This window comes from Paramormyrops kingsleyae, chromosome 4 (genome assembly GCF_048594095.1).
Source record: "Paramormyrops kingsleyae isolate MSU_618 chromosome 4, PKINGS_0.4, whole genome shotgun sequence".
Taxonomy (NCBI): domain Eukaryota; kingdom Metazoa; phylum Chordata; class Actinopteri; order Osteoglossiformes; family Mormyridae; genus Paramormyrops; species Paramormyrops kingsleyae.
The window spans coordinates 2,063,457-2,081,476 of NC_132800.1; the positions used below are offsets into that span (position 1 = coordinate 2,063,457).

Here is an 18,020-nt window from a genome sequence, read left to right on the forward strand (position 1 = left end):
CGCAAGATTCTGTCCCGCTCCCGCAAAAAATATATATTATTTTTTCCCGCTCCCGCCCGCAGTATTCAAGTTTTGTCCCGCTCCCGCCCGCAAAATCCCGCAGGTAAACATATAAGTAGTTTTATTTTTACCGCTTCTTCCCGCTACTCTGTTATTTGTTTCACTTGCTTCCCTTTTGAGTATATATAAAAAAGAAACGGAAAATAAACAAATATGTTTCATTTTATTTTAGTTTAATTAAATGGAATGATGAACATGGACATGAACGAGGAGCTTTTCAGAACATGCCATCCCGTCCAAGCACCAGGCTGATTCCTTCTTGGGGTGTCCGGTTACGTCCCCCGGCACTCAGAGCACGGCAATTGTAGTTTCTGTAGACGATTCGCCTGTAAATTGTTATTATTTTAATTTAGTCGTTCTTGTTGCTTTTATGCAGTAGATAAATGAGTAGGCCTAATTGTTTTTAATAAATTAATTTTAAGATAATTACATTTTGCGGGAGTCCCGCGATTAATTCTATTCTCCCGCAACCCGCACATACATGAGGACCTTACCGCCCGCACCCGCATTCACCCATCAAATCTTGTCCCGCGCCGCACTCGGTGCGTTGGGTCCCGCGGGAGTGCAGGTCTCTAGTGGGGACCTGAGCAATGACTGCTTTGTATTTTGCTGCCACCTACTGGTTCAGTTCACACTTTTGTCTTTCAATATGTTCGACTTCCACCTGGCCATTTTAACACTTCGCAACGTCTAATAATAGGTCAGTCATAAAATTAACATTGAACCATATTTCAATGCTTATTAATTCTTTTTTTTTATTTCTTATTTAATAAACGCTTTATCATACATTTTATATTTTAATGGGGTTGGTAATTATTTAAAATTAAGATTTAAAATTAACTTGTCAGCAGCTGATACATATCAGATAAGGCAGAACAAAGGAAGTGTCAAAAATAAAAAGATATCATACACCAATTGGTCGAAATGAAATGAAAATATACTTGTATAATATACTGGTTTCTGGTTTAGCTCCCATTAAATGACAGTAAGTCGAACTGCTGTCTGTGGTGCTGACAACCTGGATCCTCAAATTTCGCATTAGATTTCTTTCAGTTGTAACCATCTTGTTTTTTTGGCAGGTCTGCTCTGTCAAGCCTACAGAGGAGAGGATAGAAAGGATTACAGTGGGTTACAGGTGAAATTAGCTCATTTTTATTTAAGAACCAAAAGGCTTTGGACAGTCAGATCATCTTTAGACAGTTTAAGATTAAGATTATGATTCTCTATATTGATCCTGGGGGAAGTTCTGGTGCAGACAGCAGCAAGAAAATAGTGCACAGATGAAAATACATTTAGTGTGTGGGAGCTGAGAAATACCTGGACCCCAGAAAAGCACAAACAGGAGAAGGAAAAGGAACCCAGTGTATTGTCAGCTTTTTGTTTCTCTGATCCTAGGGAGAGTCTGTCCCAATCCTGAGAAGAGTCTCCACATGATTTTACACATCTCTTCTTACAGTTAATCTTTAGTTAATCAAGAAATCCCTTCATTGGTCAGTCTGTGGGCTATCTGACACACCCCTAACACACCCCCACCTGAAATACATAGTCTGATTGGTTCCCCTTCCTGAGGCACCAGCTTAGTGTCTGCTTAATGCCAACCATGAGTTCCCGGTTACTACAAATCAATGTTTCTGTAACCTATGATTGTTATATCTTGATTTAGAAATTATGCTGGTCTATGCTGTTGTTTTCAGAAACCCATGCTGATGTGCAGGGCAATGATGTTTCAAAATCTTTTTTACAAAATCCTGTAGTGACACTTTTAATATTTCTTTTAATGACATCAGGTTCAATTTACGGGCTGCTTGTAATTGATTTCCACCAGCCCCAAATAGAATATTCAGCCAGATAGAGAACACAAAGGAAATTCAGACTATCTGTTTAATAAAAGTTCTATATAGCACCTGCTCTTGTGTCTGAGTGTGTGTTCATGGGTCTCGTTAGGTAGCCAAGTCATGGTGGGGTGATAGTATTTGTCTCTGACAGCTGCCACTGTTAATGCTGCAGCAAAGTCTTATGCCAGTAGGACAAGTGTCCCTATTCATGATGCACATGAATGACACAGGAAGCCAAGCAAGCTAAAGAATTTATTTTAAAATAAGTTCCACCTTGGCTGCACTTGAAGGTTATTTAAACATATTTCTTTCCAAAAGTTTTGATCTGGATCGATGGATAGATCTTGCTCCTATTTTGAGGTTGGGAGGGAAATTGAGTCATCCATTTTTGACAATAGCTTATACATTTTTGACGATAATTTGGGGCTAGAAAGATTTAAAAAATCTAGCAGTCACGGAGGTATTTCTAAGTTAAACTGATTAAGATTGAACCTTGCCTGAATAATGGACTTCAGTTGCTGGTACTCAAGAAATTTACTGTTGCTAATTCCGTATTTTGAGACTAGTTTGTCGAATGAAATAAATTTCCTGATTTGAATAACATGTTCAAGATTTCTAATCCCTTTATCATGCCATAAGGGAAAGTTTAATGTTATCTTTTTTCGGCAAATATCTGGATTGTTCCAAATGGGTGTTAATTCCCATACAGAAATGAAATATATTGCAATATATTTGAATTTATGTTGTCGAAGTAAAAAATGTATTTAAAAATATATTTTAAGCAATATATTCACATACCATATATTTCTCAAATATATGTGAAATATATGATTGTAAATACATCGATTCATATACTATAGGCCAATACATTGCTTATATATTCCCAAATATATTTAAATCAATTAGGTTGTTTTAAATTTCATTTATTAATTTATGTAGTTTATGTGACAATTAGAACAAACATATACATACAGTGCAGTGGTGGCCTCAAGTTTAAGGATTTGGGCTGGTGTTGTGTTCATTTGAAGGCAGTTTAGACACTTGGGATTTGTCACATTGTAATTTTCACAAAACAAGTGATTATGCTAATAAAATACCGGTTTGGGCCATGTTCTTGTCCTTTCTCTGTAATAATATTCCCAGTGGGCACAGCACGTGTTATCCATATGGGTTTTTGATGGATATTTGGTGAAGTGGTGGATCCACCAATTTCCACTTGATATCCACGTAGATCCACTGATTTTAAGTATGTGGAAAAGATGTACTAAATCCACATGGAATTTTTGATTCCATTATCAATCTTTGCCCACCGAATACAATTTTAGTTCAAACAAGAAAAATATTTTTGCATGTTTTTCATAAATTGTAAATCTGCATGTATATGTAAACACAGAATAGAGATAATCAGAGTGTAACTCAACCTCTGCTTTTTCTGTTGTAAAGTTCTAAAGTAGGCCCTAATGATTTTGTACATTTTTTATATGGCTCCTATACAGATTTAAAACACTTGTGATGTCTTTTTAAACTAGTCACTGAACATACCCACAATTGTATTTTTGATAACTCGATAAACTTTGGCACTGTCGGCAACCGCGTGTTTGGAACACTAACAGGTTATCTGCAGCTACACTTTTATTTCAGCATTCTGTTTTATTTTTGTGATCTAGTGACGGATTGTCTAGTATTTTATTTTTAATCAGGTGAGAATATACAAAATGGAAAAATAGTGTCGCGACGTTGTCAGTGCGTATGACGTCACCCAAATTTGAAAGTTTTTTTTTTCCTGGATTTACAACGACTGCTGACTCTTTCGTGCGGATTTCTCCTGTCGTCCAGTGACTAGGATTGACGTTTTTCAAAGCTCATGCGAGTAGTAAATACTTTTACATATTAAACAGTCAATTAGTTAAATTACTTTAGATTCATAGTAAAACATTATGGTTTGTGTCTTTGTCCCACCGAGATAAGATTAAATGTTACCCATTTGATGTTCTTTAAAAATTCATATTCTTACATGACAAAAAAAAATAATTTGTGCAGAGTACCAATCGTGTGTTGCCAACCCAGTGCTGATGAATGCAGAGGCGGCGTTAATTCTACTTAATTATTCTTGTCTGTTGTCAGATTATTCATGTTATCAGCCGTTTTATGCAGTACCAAAAACTGTACAAGTAATATAGACAGCACGTTGTGTACTGTAATGTTATTGATATATGGGCCCCCCCCTACCCCTCCTGCCCGAGGGCGGCCAAATACTTTGTTAAACCGAACTACCCTGACTACGCCACTTTGGGCCTCTCACCCAAGGATATAACCACGGGTGTACCCCCCACCCAATGATTCTACCAGTAATTAATGCAGAAACATGATTTGCAAAAGAAACAAAGGACGTTTATTATAACACCACCATATAGGCAGACAAGCTATTACCCAGAAAAAGTAAAAGCAAAACAAATTAAAAAAAAAAAAAAAAACAGGGACCACTGCTGGATCTGGAGTCCCCGTGTAGCACCCGGGCAAAGCGGAGGCTCTGACTGGAGAGACACAAACACACATCCACCAAGCAACCGGCTTTGTTAAATTTTGTTGTTGAAGTGATTTACTAAAGAAAACCCACACACACCCACACAATACTTATTCAATAAAAATAAACCACCAATAACTAGACACTTGGAAATCCTGACGTCAGCAGCGTCAATTTTCTCCACTGTCACCTGTGCGCGAGGATCGCAGGGGCTATGGCGCTACTCCCAGAAATCGGCGACTTCATTGGCTTAGAGGAGGTAAGTCCCAGTGATTCTGTGATATGACGTGGGTAAACCCCCCCTCTTCAACCTTGTTCCCGCATTTTTCCACTTCATTTGCGTATTTGATCAACTTTATCACGTCTGACATTTTGGCTCGCGTTCAACCCTCTTCAAACCTGTGATCGAACCTTCTGGATGTATCGAAAGGTATATAGGATATTAGAATATTGCTTAATATAGTTTGTGACGAAGTTTCAATACGTACTGAAGAGTAGAAGGTGTGTTTTGAAGCCGCGAATCTGACCCATGTTGAATGATGTTCAGCCGGCTAATCAGAAAATCAAAATGGCAGACCCTGAATTGTGAAAAATGCTCAAATAATGTATCGTAAATGCGTTGTACCCATATGACATAAACATCTTTAGATACAATATACCATGTTTTTTTCCCTGTTGAGCATTAGCTATTGTCGATGATTTTTGATGTTAGTCGGGTTGTTCTGTCATAATTTTTGATGCTAGCAGCCGGTTTAGGTCACGTGACCGAAATAGTGTCATCTGATTGGACAGTGGCGTTCTTTGTAAACTAGTCTTAATTTGGTGGTCAAATATCAATGAATAAGAGAATGAACGATGATGATAAGCATAACTTTAAATAATGCAATATTGCAAAAAAATTGGTTTAGCAAGCAAAACAATAAAATATGATCAATGAAAAAAAGTTTAGACATTTCATTACTTAATGATTTTTTGTAACTGTCTTTCAGATGCCTCCTAAAAAGAGATTCAAGACCGATTCCAACAAGCCTGGCACTGCGAGAAGCCATGTCGAGGCTCATTTCTCCTCTCTTCCTGACGATGCATCATTGCTGAAGAATGGTCACATTCTCCACATTTATGAATCCTCAGGAAGCAGTCGAACCCAGACCATCAGGGTGCTACAGTCTCGGTTTCCCGCCACAGATTTTCCAGGTGTACTTGATTCTCGGATTAAAAGTCTAGTGTCAAAGACTTTGAACAAATTCAGGTGTCTTAAATCTAATCCCAAGGAATTACTAACACATTTACTACAATCTGCAGTGAGGCATTTAATGTTAGTGTTCTCACAGCAGATATCCCTGAACCTGAAGTCCAAGTCACTCATGGCATTGCTGCAGATGATTTCGAAGCAGTTGAAGGAATTTCTCCTCCCATGCCCGTCACCAATACTCCTGCTCCTGCAGTCACCACCCCAGTAGAGCCCATGCAATTGACCTCGGGTTCACAAACACGTTATTCTTCAGAAGTGCTAACCCCTAGGAAACATCAGATGAGACAAAGACTGCAGTTTGTGTCTGCATCAAAGGCTGAGTTGGCAAAAAAGAATGCATCAAAAATAAGTGATCTGAAAGGCCAACTGAAGTGTCCAAAACGTGTTATTAATCAAGCACTAAAGCGGAAAAATGAACAGCTGATGGCAAAGGACACAAAGATAAGTTTTGCAAGCAAAGTTAGCTGGGCATGAATTGGCAAAAGAACTTGCAGCTACCAAAGCTAAACTTGCACAACTGAAGCAAGCCCATTCAAAGCTGAAAACGTACAATTCTGGGAAGAAAAAGAAGGCAAAAGCAGGTGTATCCCTACGTCAGCACAGAATAGTTCAGAGGAAACTTGAGGCTGAAAAAGAAGACTTGCAAGTTCAGTTGCAGGAGGAGATAGAAAAGCCCAGTGAAGTGATACTTTGTAAAAAGGATGGGAAGACTTTCAACTCTAACTACCGCAGATGTGTTTATTCTTGTCTGGTAAACCAGGTACCTGTTGAGGCAGCAGGCCATCTGATTCAGAGCATTGTTGAGGAAATGACTGGTCAGAAACTAGATTCAGTTGCAGATCCTAGTACTGTAAGCCAGTGTGCTTATGAATTGGGCATACTTGCTGATATCCAAGTGGCAGAATCTCTTGAACTTGAGGACAATGTGAATATTGCCTGGGATGCGACGTCACTGGATGCCAAGCATGTCAATGAAATTCACATTAACTGTTCTGGGGTTAATGGTGGCTCCCCTAGAAGTCCGGTGCTGCAGGTGGAGATCCTGGCAGGAGGCACCACAGCTGATTATGTGCAACATATCTGTCAAACACTTAAAGATATTACCACTACCTATGCAGAGTTCAAACAAATTGACCATGTACATTTTCACCAAAGTGTCATTAACAAACTCAAAAGCACATTAAGTGATCGTTTGAATGTGAATCACTGTGTTAGGGTCAAGCTCGAGGAGGCTCTAGATTGTGTATTGCTTGAACTGAAATGCAACGTGCACCCACTTGACGGGCTGGCATCTGAAGCTAGAAAGTGTCTCAAGTCCCTTGACAAGGAGTCTAATTTCCATGGATCTGTTCTGGGTCGGGAAACTGCTGCAGTGAATGTCATTTATGGACTCTCAAAAATGCGCTACAAAAATGGCACTGGTGATCCTAAAGGCTTCAAACACTTTATGAAAACAAATGACATCAAGAGTAGTATGATGACTAGATATGTTGGAAACCGAATGCATGTGCTGTTTCATCTGGGAGGTACATTTTACTTTCTAAGGGAGAAGTTGCTGTCCTATTTACAGAAATCATGCAACTGTCAGACTGGGTTCAGAACTTCATTATTGAAGGACCTTTCAAGCCCGTATCTTCAAATGCAGCTGAAAGCTCTAGGCTTAGTAGGGAAACTTTTGACAGGCCCATGGATGGTAGTGCTGTACTCCAATAAGGAAGTCCTGTCAAACCTTGAAGCTGTTCCTCTGTTAAAATCTTGTGTTGAAAAACTAAAGGCATTGTCTGGAAATCCAGCCTCTGTGTTACAAGCAAAGGAGGACTGTTTTGGTAGACCACTGAATGCAGAGGATGAAGTCCTTTCTTCACTGCAAGGTGCTGTCAGTGAGACTGATGCAGATCAGTTCTGTGCTGCAATGGATGCTTTGTTGCAGGGATGTGTCAGAGTTCTAGAGAGGCAGCTTGCGGATTACATCACTGGAGACCTGTCCTGTCCTACCCCTCAGATGCTTCAAATTACTAAGGCGGCGCCTGTACACAATATTTAAAGTGAGCGAATCCTTGGTCTTACAGACAGTCAATACAGGAGAGCCCCTAATGCCACCATTGGATTTATAGATGCTAAAGTAAAGGGCAAGAAAAACAAGACATTGCCTTGGCTTAAAAGTAAACCCGTAGAAGAACAAGAGCGTCTGATTTCTTATGCTATCTGTCGGGCCCGAAAATACCAAGCAATTAGGAAGGAGCGAGAGGCACAGACCACGTTGGATTACCAAAAAAGACTGAAAGAGAAGATCCAGAAAAAGAACAAATCTTTTCGGAGAAAAGGAAAATTGAGGATGCTATGGCCAACATGCCAGAAGATTTTGAATCTGAATTGTTACGCTTTTTAGAAAAGTCAGATAACATGATTAAGTCCAGATGTCAGTCTGTGGTTCAGATGCTACAAGACCCAGAGAGTTTGGTGGGAAAATACATATATCACATTTGGGACATGGGGGATGAAGGGGATGTGCAATACTGTGGGAAGATCCTGGAACTTAAAGTTTCAAAGAAGAAACCTGCCAAGCTGAGGATCGCTTACTGGTTGCCCGAGGAAATGGAAGAGGACTCTGCTGATTCATCATTGAAAATTTCACAAGCACTGACAGATTACCTTCTTGGGGAACTTACTTTTTCAACAGTTTAAATAAACTGTTACGTCCTGCGACATCCGGCCCGTTCCAGCCCCGTGTGTGCCACACCCACCTCGTTACCTCCTGTGATTGCCTAGTGTTTCCACCTGTGTGGCGATGCCGCTCGCCAGTCGTGTGCCTTGTTTCATGTATTTAAGTCTGCGCCACCGTCTGTTCCGGCAGACGCGGCATAAACGTGTTTGTGTTAGTGATGCTCCGATTGATCGGCCACCGATCATGACCGACCCCCAGGCAGGAAATACCTAACTTTTGGATCTGATGTAGTGGGTTCCTCAACTACATCAGACGTTCATAATAACAGAAAAAAACACTTGCCATAGTTTTGTCCTTTGTGGCAGTAGCCAGTTTTGGTGCAACAAGTTTAACATTTTGTTGCCAATTATAAAATCAGTGTAAGAGGCTAAATCCCATTAACCTGATCTGATGTGTGTTGGTCTGCCTGACCCCTCTTTGTTTGGTATAATTTTAAGTTACTCTGCCTTATTTGGGAAAGATTGCCTACAGTAGCCTTAAGTTCTCATTTTCTAAAATAAACACTTGGTGGTTCTTCAAGATCTTGACTGTAGCCTATTTCTACAGTTTTTTCCCCCCAATATAGTCAATTTACAGTTAGTTTCATTTCCACAAATGGTGCAAACTCTGCTAGATTAAAGATAAGATTCCCATTCCCCTGCCATTCTGTGATCGGCAGGAATCGGCAATCGGCAGATCATGATCTTGGTGATCGGTAATCGGTGATCGGCCCCAAAAATGCTGATCGGAGCATCTCTAGTTTATGTCTTTGTGTGTTCCGAATACACCTCGCTTTGATCTGTACTCCTGACTGGCTTCCCCGTCTGTCCGCCCGGAACGCACCCAGATCGTGACATAAACCAGGTTAAATATGTTTTTCCTTTGCAGTTTTGTTTTATTCGGGTTTCAAAGTTGGTGGTGACCTTTGACCTTGACCTAATTTTCTAAAGGTCAGCATGGGTCAATCTTGGCGGGACGGGTGACATTCTGTGTGGGACCTCACTGTTGACGTCTCCTGAAAATTTCAACCAATTATCTTTAGTAATGACTAAAATATGGCAACTTTCCTACAACAAACAAGACAGCTAATCAAAATTTGATCAGATTTTTCCTTTGTTCCCATTAAAATAAAGGGGCATTAATTAGGGTTATTAAATTTAAATTTCTCTGGACTGGCTGGGTGGATTTTGACAAATGAGGTGTCATTTTGTTTGTGTGCTCATGCCCTATCCAGTAGACATACTAAAAATGACATTTAAGCATTTTGAAAAAAATGTCCAAGTACCTACAATAACCCAAGCAGCCTCCCGTACCAGATGGGTCCACCCAACCGCACCTACAGCCACCACCCCCCACCCCCCAACCAGGCAGTACTCTAAAACAAGAACCAAAAGAAACAATTACATAAAAATACAGAATTTAAGAAATTGGCTTTTAACAATAAAATCCCACAAGAACTCAATCACAAGGACACAAACAAAAACCACAACCTAACAAACTTACTAACTTCCAGGCAAAAAAACAAAATAAAACTACAATAACCAAAACAGTAAACCTATAAAATAACCAAAAGAAAACATGCAAAACAACAAATACCACATAAACCCGACTAACAAATGGAAGAATAGAAAGAAGGCAAAGCAGCAGGGCCAAGTGGCCGCAAAATGGCAGAAACAAGGCAGCCAGGCAAAGCGTGGTAGCAGCGCAGGGCAAAATGGCAACTGAGCAGCGGCCAAACAGCAGGGCAGAGCCGCAGGGCACAGCAGTAAAGCAAAACAGCCTAGAAGAATAAACCCCACTAGAAACGAAAATTCCTGAAGAAATTTTGAGATGGGCCTATTATGCTGACCGAGGAAGAGCCTGTGCTACTAATAAAGTGGCTGGTCTGTGCACTGCTAGGTGATTGCTATGATGTTGCTAGTTTGGTGCTATGGTGCTGCTAGGCGGTTGCTGTAGTGCCGCTAGGCATTGCTAGGTGGTTGCAATGTTGTTATTAGGCATTGCAAGGGTGTTGGTAGCTGGTTGCTAGGCGTTGCTACATGGTTGCTATGGTGTTGCATGGTGGTTGCTAGGTGCTGCAAGGTGTTTGCAATGGCATCAGAAGGCCTTGCTATGGTCTCAGCAGCTGGTTGCTAGGCATAGCTAAATGGTTGCTATGGTGTTGCTATGCATTTTTTGGTGGTTGCTATGGTGTTGCTAGGTGGTTGCTAGGTGCTGCAAGTGGGTTGCTATGATGTCAGAAGGCGTTGCTAAGGTCTCAGTAGCTGGTTGCTAGGCATAGCTAGATGGTTGCTATGGTGTTGCTATGCAATTATAGGTGGTTGCTAAGGTGTTGGTAGGTGGTTGCTAGGTGCTGCAAGTCGGTTGCTATGATGTCAGATGGCGTTGCTATGGTCTCAGTTGCTGGTTGCTAGGCATAGCTAGATGGTTGCTATGGTGTTGCTATGCAATTGTAGGTGGTTGCTAAGGTATGGGTAGGTGGTTGCTAGGTGCTGCAAGCTGGTTGCTATGATGTCAGAAGGCGTTGCTATGGTCTCAGTAGCTGGTTGCTAGGCATAGCTAGATGGTTGCTATGGTGTTGCTATGCAATTTTAGGTGGTTGCTAAGGTGTTGGTAGGTGGTTGCTAGGTGCTGCAAGCTGGTTGCTATGATGTCAGAAGGCGTTGCTATGGTCTCAGTAGCTGGTTGCTAGGCATAGCTAGATGGTTGCTATGGTGTTGCTATGCAATTCTAGGTGGTTGCTAAGGTGTTGCTAGGTGGTTGCTATGTTGTCAGATGGCGTTGCTATGGTCTCAGTAGCTGGTTGCTAGGCATAGCTAGATGGTTGCTATGGTGTTGCTATGCAATTCTAGGTGGTTGCTAAGGTGTTGCTAGGTGGTTGCTAGGTGCTGCTAGTGGGTTGCTATGATGTCAGAAGGCGTTGCTAAGGTTTCAGTAGCTGGTTGCTAGGCATAGCTAGATGGTTGCTATGGTGTTGCTATGCAATTCTAGGTGGTTGCTAAGGTGTTGCTAGGTGGTTGCTATGTTGTCAGAAGGTGTTGCTATGGTCTCAGTAGCTGGTTGCTAGGCATAGCTAGATGGTTGCTAAGGTGTTGCTATGAAATTGTAGGTAGTTGCTAAGCTGTTGCTAGGTGGTTGCTAGGCAGTTGCTATGTGTTTGGTGATGAGGCCTGAGGTTTAATACCAAGTCTTGTTGCTGTGGCATTATCACTGGCCAAGTGGCAAAACTTTGATTGAAATGCATTGAAGTCAATGGGAGAGAACGAGGGATGAAAGACGAGTGCGGGTCAAGATGATGGACTTGGGGTGTTGGGTGATGAGGCCTAAGGTTGAATACCGAGTCTTGTTGCTGTGGTATGAACGCTGGCCGAGAGGGACAACTTTGACTGAAATGCATTGAAGTCAATGGGAAAGAACGAGGGATGAAAGACGAGTGTGGGTCAAGATGTTGGACTTGTGGTGTTGGGTGATGAGGCCTAAGGTTGAATACCGAATCTTGTTGCTGTGGCATAAACGTTGGCCCAGTGGGAAAACTTTGACTGAAATGCATTGAAGTCAATGGGAGAGAACGAGGGATGAAAGACGAGTGCGGGTGAAGATGGTGGTCTTGAGGTGTTTGGTGATGAGGACTAAGGTTGAATTCCTAGTCTTGTTGCTGTGGTATGAACACTGGCCGAGTAGGAAATCTTTGACTAAAATGTATTGAAGTCAATGGGAGAGAACGAGGGATGAAAGACGAGTGCGGGTCAAGATGGTGGACTTGGGGTGTTGGGTGATGAGGCCTAAGGTTGAATACCGAGTCTTGTTGCTGTGGTATGAATGCTGGCCGAGTGGGACAACTTTGACTGAAATGCATTGAAGCCAATGGGCCATTCACTCCCATGAAAAAAGATGCGCCTTACTACTATTCACATGGCTAATGCTAGGTAAAAGTTAGCATTTAATGCATTCCTATGGGATTTTTAGTGTGTTTTAACGTGAATAACGTCGCCATGGTAACATATTCTGCGCAGAAAAGTAATAGCACACCTCACACAACCAAGGACTCACTTTTGATATATAGATTGCCTGGCTGCACGTTACGGTACGACCCGCATTAATTGCCGAAAATCTACGGAAGAATAATAATAATAACTAGAAACGAAAATTCCTGAAGAAATTTTGAGATGGGCCTATTCTGCCGACCGAGGAAGAGCTGGTGCTTTTACTTATTGATTTAATTATTCAGTCTTGTAGCTGTGGCAGAAGTAGTGGCCAAATAATGAAACTTTGACAGAAATGCATTGAAGTCAATGGGAGAGAACGAGGGATGAAAGACGAGTGCGGGGCAAGATGTTGGACTTGGGGTGTTGGGTGATGAGGCCTAAGGTTGAATACCGAGTCTTGTTGCTGTGGTATGAATACTGGCCGAGTGGGAAAACATTGACTGAAATGCATTGAAGTCAATGGGAGAGAACGAGGGATGAAAGACGAGTGCGGGTCAAGATGTTGGACTTGCGGTGTTGAGTGATGAGGCGTACGGTATAATACCGAGCCTTGTTGCTGTGGTATGAACACTGGCCCAGTGGGAAAACTTTGACTGAAATGCATTGAAGTCAATGGGAGAGAACGAGGGATGAAAAACGAGTGCGGGTCAAGATGGTGGTCTTAATGTGTTGGGTGATGAGGCCTAAGCTTGAATACCGAGTCTTGTTGTTATGGTATGAATGCTGGCCGAGTGGTAAAACTATGACTGAAATGCATTGAAGTCAATGGGAGAGAACGAGGGATGAAAGACGAGTGCGGGTCAAGATGTTGGACTTGGGGTGTTGGGTGATGAGGCCTAAGGTTGAATTACAAGTGTTGTTGCTCTGGTATGAACGCTGGCCGAGTGGGACAACTTTAACTGAAATGCATTGAAGTCAATGGGCCATTCACTCCCATGAAAAAAGATGCGCCTTACTACTATTCACATGGTTAGTCAGGCTAATGCTAGGTAAAAGTTAGCATTCAATGCATTCCTATGGGATTTTAAGTGTGTTTGAACGTGAATAACATCGCCATGGTAACATATTCTGCGCAGAAAAGTAATAGCACACCTCACACAACCAAGGACTCACTTTTGATATATAGATTGCCTGGCTGCACGCTACGGTACGACCCGCATTAATTGCCGAAAATCACGGAAGAATAATAATAAATAAAGTATTTTTTCGAATTTGAGAGGCAATTGCACGCAATCCGTAAGCAGTACGGAGACAAACGATATGTCAATCCGTCCAGCTAATCAAGCCCTACGATTTGGCACCAAAGTGAGCTCTGTGCCTTTCACGGGCTCAGCGCAAATTGGCAAAATGTAATTTACTAGGTGAAGAGTAATATGGGCCTTTCATTACATGAATAGGCCCATAACTAGAAACGAAAATTCCTGAAGAAATTTTGAGATGGGCCTATTCCGCTGACCGTGGAATAGCCTGTGCTACTAATTAAATGGCTGGTCTGTGCACTGCTAGGTGATTGCTATCATGTTGCTAGTTTGGTGCTATGGTTCTGCTAGGCGGTTGCTGTAGTGCCGCTAGGCATTGCTAGGTGGTTGCAATGTTGTTAATAGGCATTGCAAAGGTGTTGGTAGCTGGTTGTTAGGTGTTGCTACGTGGTTGCTATGGTGTTGCATGGTGATTGCTAGGTGCTGCAAGGTGTTTGCTATGGCATCAGGAGGTCTTGCTATGGTCTCAGTAGCTGGTAGCTAGGCATAGCTAAATGGTTGCTATGGTGTTGCTATGCATTTTTTGGTGGTTGCTATGGTGTTGCTAGGTGGTTGCTAGGTGCTGCAAGGTGGTTGCTATGGTGTCAGAAGGCATTGCTATGGTCTCAGTAGCTGGTTGCCAGGCATAGCTAGATGGTTGCTATGGTGTTGCTATGCAATTCTAGGTGGTTGCTAAGGTGTTGCTAGGTGGTTGCTAGGTGCTGCAAGCGGGTTGCTATGATGTCAGAAGGCGTTGCAATGGTCTCAGTAGCTGGTTGCTAGGCATAGCTAGATGGTTGCTATGGTGTTGCTATGCAATTCTAGGTGGTTGCTAAGGTGTTGCTAGGTGGTTGCTAGGTGCTGCACGGGGGTTGCTATGATGTCAGGACGCATTGCTATGGTCTCAGTAGCTGGTTGCTAGGCATATCTAGATGGTTGCTATGGTGTTGCTTTGCAATTATAGATGGTTGCTAAGGTGTTGCTAGGTGGTTGCTATGTTGTCAGAAGGTGTTGCTATGGTCTCAGTAGCTGGTTGCTAGGCATAGCTTGATGGTTGCTAAGGTGTTGCTATGCAATTATAGCTGGTTGCTAAGGTGTTGCTAGGTGGTTGCTAGGTGCTGCAAGCGGGTTGCTATGATGTCAGAAGGCGTTGCTATGGTGTCAGTAGCTGGTTGCTAGGCATAGCTAGATGGTTGCTATAGTGTTGCTATGCAATTCTAGGTGGTTGCTAAGGTGTTGCTAGGTGGTTGCTAGGTGCTGCAAGTTGGTTGCTATGATGTCAGAACGCGTTGCTATGGTCTCAGTAGCTGGTTGCTAGGCATATCTAGATGGTTGCTATGGTGTTGCTATGCAATTATAGATGGTTGCTAAGGTGTTGCTAGGTGGTTGCTATGTTGTCAGAAGGTGTTGCTATGGTCTCAGTAGCTGGTTGCTAGGCATAGCTAGATGGTTGCTATGGTGTTGCTATGCAATTATAGGTGGTTGCTAGGTGCTGCAAGCGGGTTGCTATGATGTCAGAAGGCGTTGCTATGGTCTCAGTAGCTGGTTGCTAGGCATAGCTAGATGGTTGCTATGGTGTTGCTATGCAATTTTAGGTGGTTGCTAAGGTGTTGGTAGGTGGTTGCTAGGTGCTGCAAGCTGGTTGCTATGATGTCAGAAGGCGTTGCTATGGTCTGAGTAGCTGGTTGCTAGGCATAGCTAGATGGTTGCTATGGTGTTGCTATGCAATTCTAGGTGGTTGCTAAGGTGTTGCTAGGTGGTTGCTATGTTGTCAGATGGCGTTGCTATGGTCTCAGTAGCTGGTTGCTAGGCATAGCTAGATGGTTGCTATGGTGTTGCTATGCAATTCTAGGTGGTTGCTAAGGTGTTGCTAGGTGGTTGCTAGGTGCTGCAAGTGGGTTGCTATGATGTCAGAAGGCGTTGCTAAGGTTTCAGTAGCTGGTTGCTAGGCATAGCTAGATGGTTGCTATGGTGTTGCTATGCAATTTTAGGTGGTTGCTAAGGTGTTGCTAGGTGGTTGCTATGTTGTCAGAAGGTGTTGCTATGGTCTCAGTAGCTGGTTGCTAGGCATAGCTAGATGGTTGCTAAGGTGTTGCTATGAAATTGTAGGTAGTTGCTAAGCTGTTGCTAGGTGGTTGCTAGGCAGTTGCTATGTGTTTGGTGATGAGGCCTGAGGTTTAATACCAAGTCTTGTTGCTGTGGCATTAATACTGGCCAAGTGGCAAAACTTTGATTGAAATGCATTGAAGTCAATGGGAGAGAACGAGGGATGAAAGACGAGTGTGGGTCAAGATGGTGGACTTGGGGTGTTGGGTGATGAGGCCTAAGGTTGAATACCGAGTCTTGTTGCTGTGGTATGAACGCTGGCCGAGAGGGACAACTTTGACTGAAATGCATTGAAGTCAATGGGAAAGAACGAGGGATGAAAGACGAGTGTGGGTCAAGATGTTGGACTTGTGGTGTTGGGTGATGAGGCCTAAGGTTGAATACCGAATCTTGTTGCTGTGGCATAAACGTTGGCCCAGTGGGAAAACTTTGACTGAAATGCATTGAAGTCAATGGGAGAGAACGAGGGATGAAAGACGAGTGCGGGTCAAGATGTTGGACTTGGGGTGTTGGGTGATGAGGCCTGAGGTTGAATACCGAGTGTTATTGCTGTGGCGTGAACACTGGCCGAGTAGGAGAACTTTGACTGAAATGCATTGAAGTCAATGTGAGAGAACGAGGGATGAAAGACGAGTGCGGGGCAAGATGTTGGACTTGAGGTGTTGGGTGATGAGGCCTAAGGTTGAATACCGAGTCTTGTTGCTGTGGTATGAACGCTGGCCCAGTGGGAAAACTTTGACTGAAATGCATTGAAGTCAATGGGAGAGAACGAGGGATGAAAGACGAGTGCGGGTCAAGATGTTGGACTTGGGGTGTTGGGTGATGAGGCCTAAGGTTGAATACCAAGTCTTGTTGCTCTGGTATGAACGCTGGCCGAGTGGGACAACTTTGACTGAAATGCATTGAAGCCAATGGGCCATTCACTCCCATGAAAAAAGATGCGCCTTACTACTATTCACATGGCTAATGCTAGGTAAAAGTTAGCATTTAATGCATTCCTATGGGATTTTTAGTGTGTTTAAACGTGAATAACGTCGCCATGGTAACATATTCTGCGCAGAAAAGTAATAGCACACCTCACACCATGAAGGACTCACTTTTGATATATAGCTTGCCTGGCTGCACGCTACGGTACGACCCGCATTAATTGCCGAAAATCACGGAAGAATAATAATAATAACTAGAAACGAAAATTCCTGAAGAAATTTTGAGATGGGCCTATTCTGCTGCCCGAGGAAGAGCTGGTGCTTTTACTTATTGATTTAATTATTCAGTCTTGTAGCTGTGGCAGAAGTAGTGGCCAAATAATGAAACTTTGACAGAAATGCATTGAAGTCAATGGGAGAGAACGAGGGATGAAAGACGAGTGCGGGTCAGGATCGTGGACTTGGGGTGTTGGGTGATGAGGCCTAAGGTTGAATACCGAGTCTTGTTGCTCTGGCATGAACGCTGGCCGAGTGGGAAAACTTTGACTGAAATGCATTGAAGTCAATGGGAGAGAACGAGGGATGAAAGACGAGTGCGGGTCAAGATGTTGGACTTGGGGTGTTGGGTGATGAGGCCTAAGGTTGAATAACAAGTCTTGTTGCTCTGGTATGAACGCTGGCCGAGTGGGACAACTTTGACTAAAATGCATTGAAGCCAATGGGCCATTCACTCCCATGTAAAAAGATGCGCCTTACTACTATTCACATGGCTAATGCTAGGAAAAAGTTAGCATTTAATGCATTCCTATGGGATTTTTAGTGTGTTTTAACGTGAATAACGTCGCCATGGTAACATATTCTGCGCAGAAAAGTAATAGCACACCTCACACCATGAAGGACTCACTTTTGACATATAGCTTGCCTGGCTGCTCGATACGGTACGACCCGCATTAATTGCCGAAAATCTACGGAAGAATAATAAATAATAACTAGAAACGAAAATTCCTGAAGAAATTTTGAGATGGGCCTATTCTGCTGACCGGGGAACAGCTGGTGCTTTTACTTATTAATTTAATTATTCAGTCTTGTAGCTGTGGCAGGAGCAGTGGCCAAATAATGAAACTTTGACGAAAATGCATTGAAGTCAATGGGAGAGAACGAGGGATGAAAGACGAGTGCGGGTCAAGATGGTGGACTTGGGGTGTTGGGTGATGAGGCCTGAGGTTGAATACCGAGTCTTGTTGCTGTGGTATGAACGCTGGCCGAGTGGGACAACTTTGACTGAAATGCATTGAAGTCAATGGGAGAGAACGAGGGATGAAAGACGAGTGCGGGTCAAGATGGTGGACTTGGGGTGTTGGGTGATGAGGCCTGAGGTTGAATACCGAG

The 18,020-nt window shown here is 42.7% G+C and overlaps 1 protein-coding gene and 1 long non-coding RNA gene across 2 annotated transcripts in view; one reads left to right on the forward strand and one right to left on the reverse strand.

Moving 5' to 3' along the window:
* LOC111844380 (uncharacterized) overlaps positions 1-18,020 on the forward strand; it is a 560,559-nt gene that overhangs the window by 91,437 nt on the left and 451,102 nt on the right. The gene's annotated exons all lie outside the window — the stretch shown is intronic.
* Positions 876-18,020, reverse strand: part of LOC140588667 (uncharacterized) — a 93,634-nt gene continuing 76,489 nt past the window's right edge. Inside the window, exon 3 of the long non-coding RNA XR_011989816.1 lies at positions 876-1,155. This is a non-coding gene — a long non-coding RNA (uncharacterized lncRNA). The remainder of the gene's footprint in view (positions 1,156-18,020) is intronic.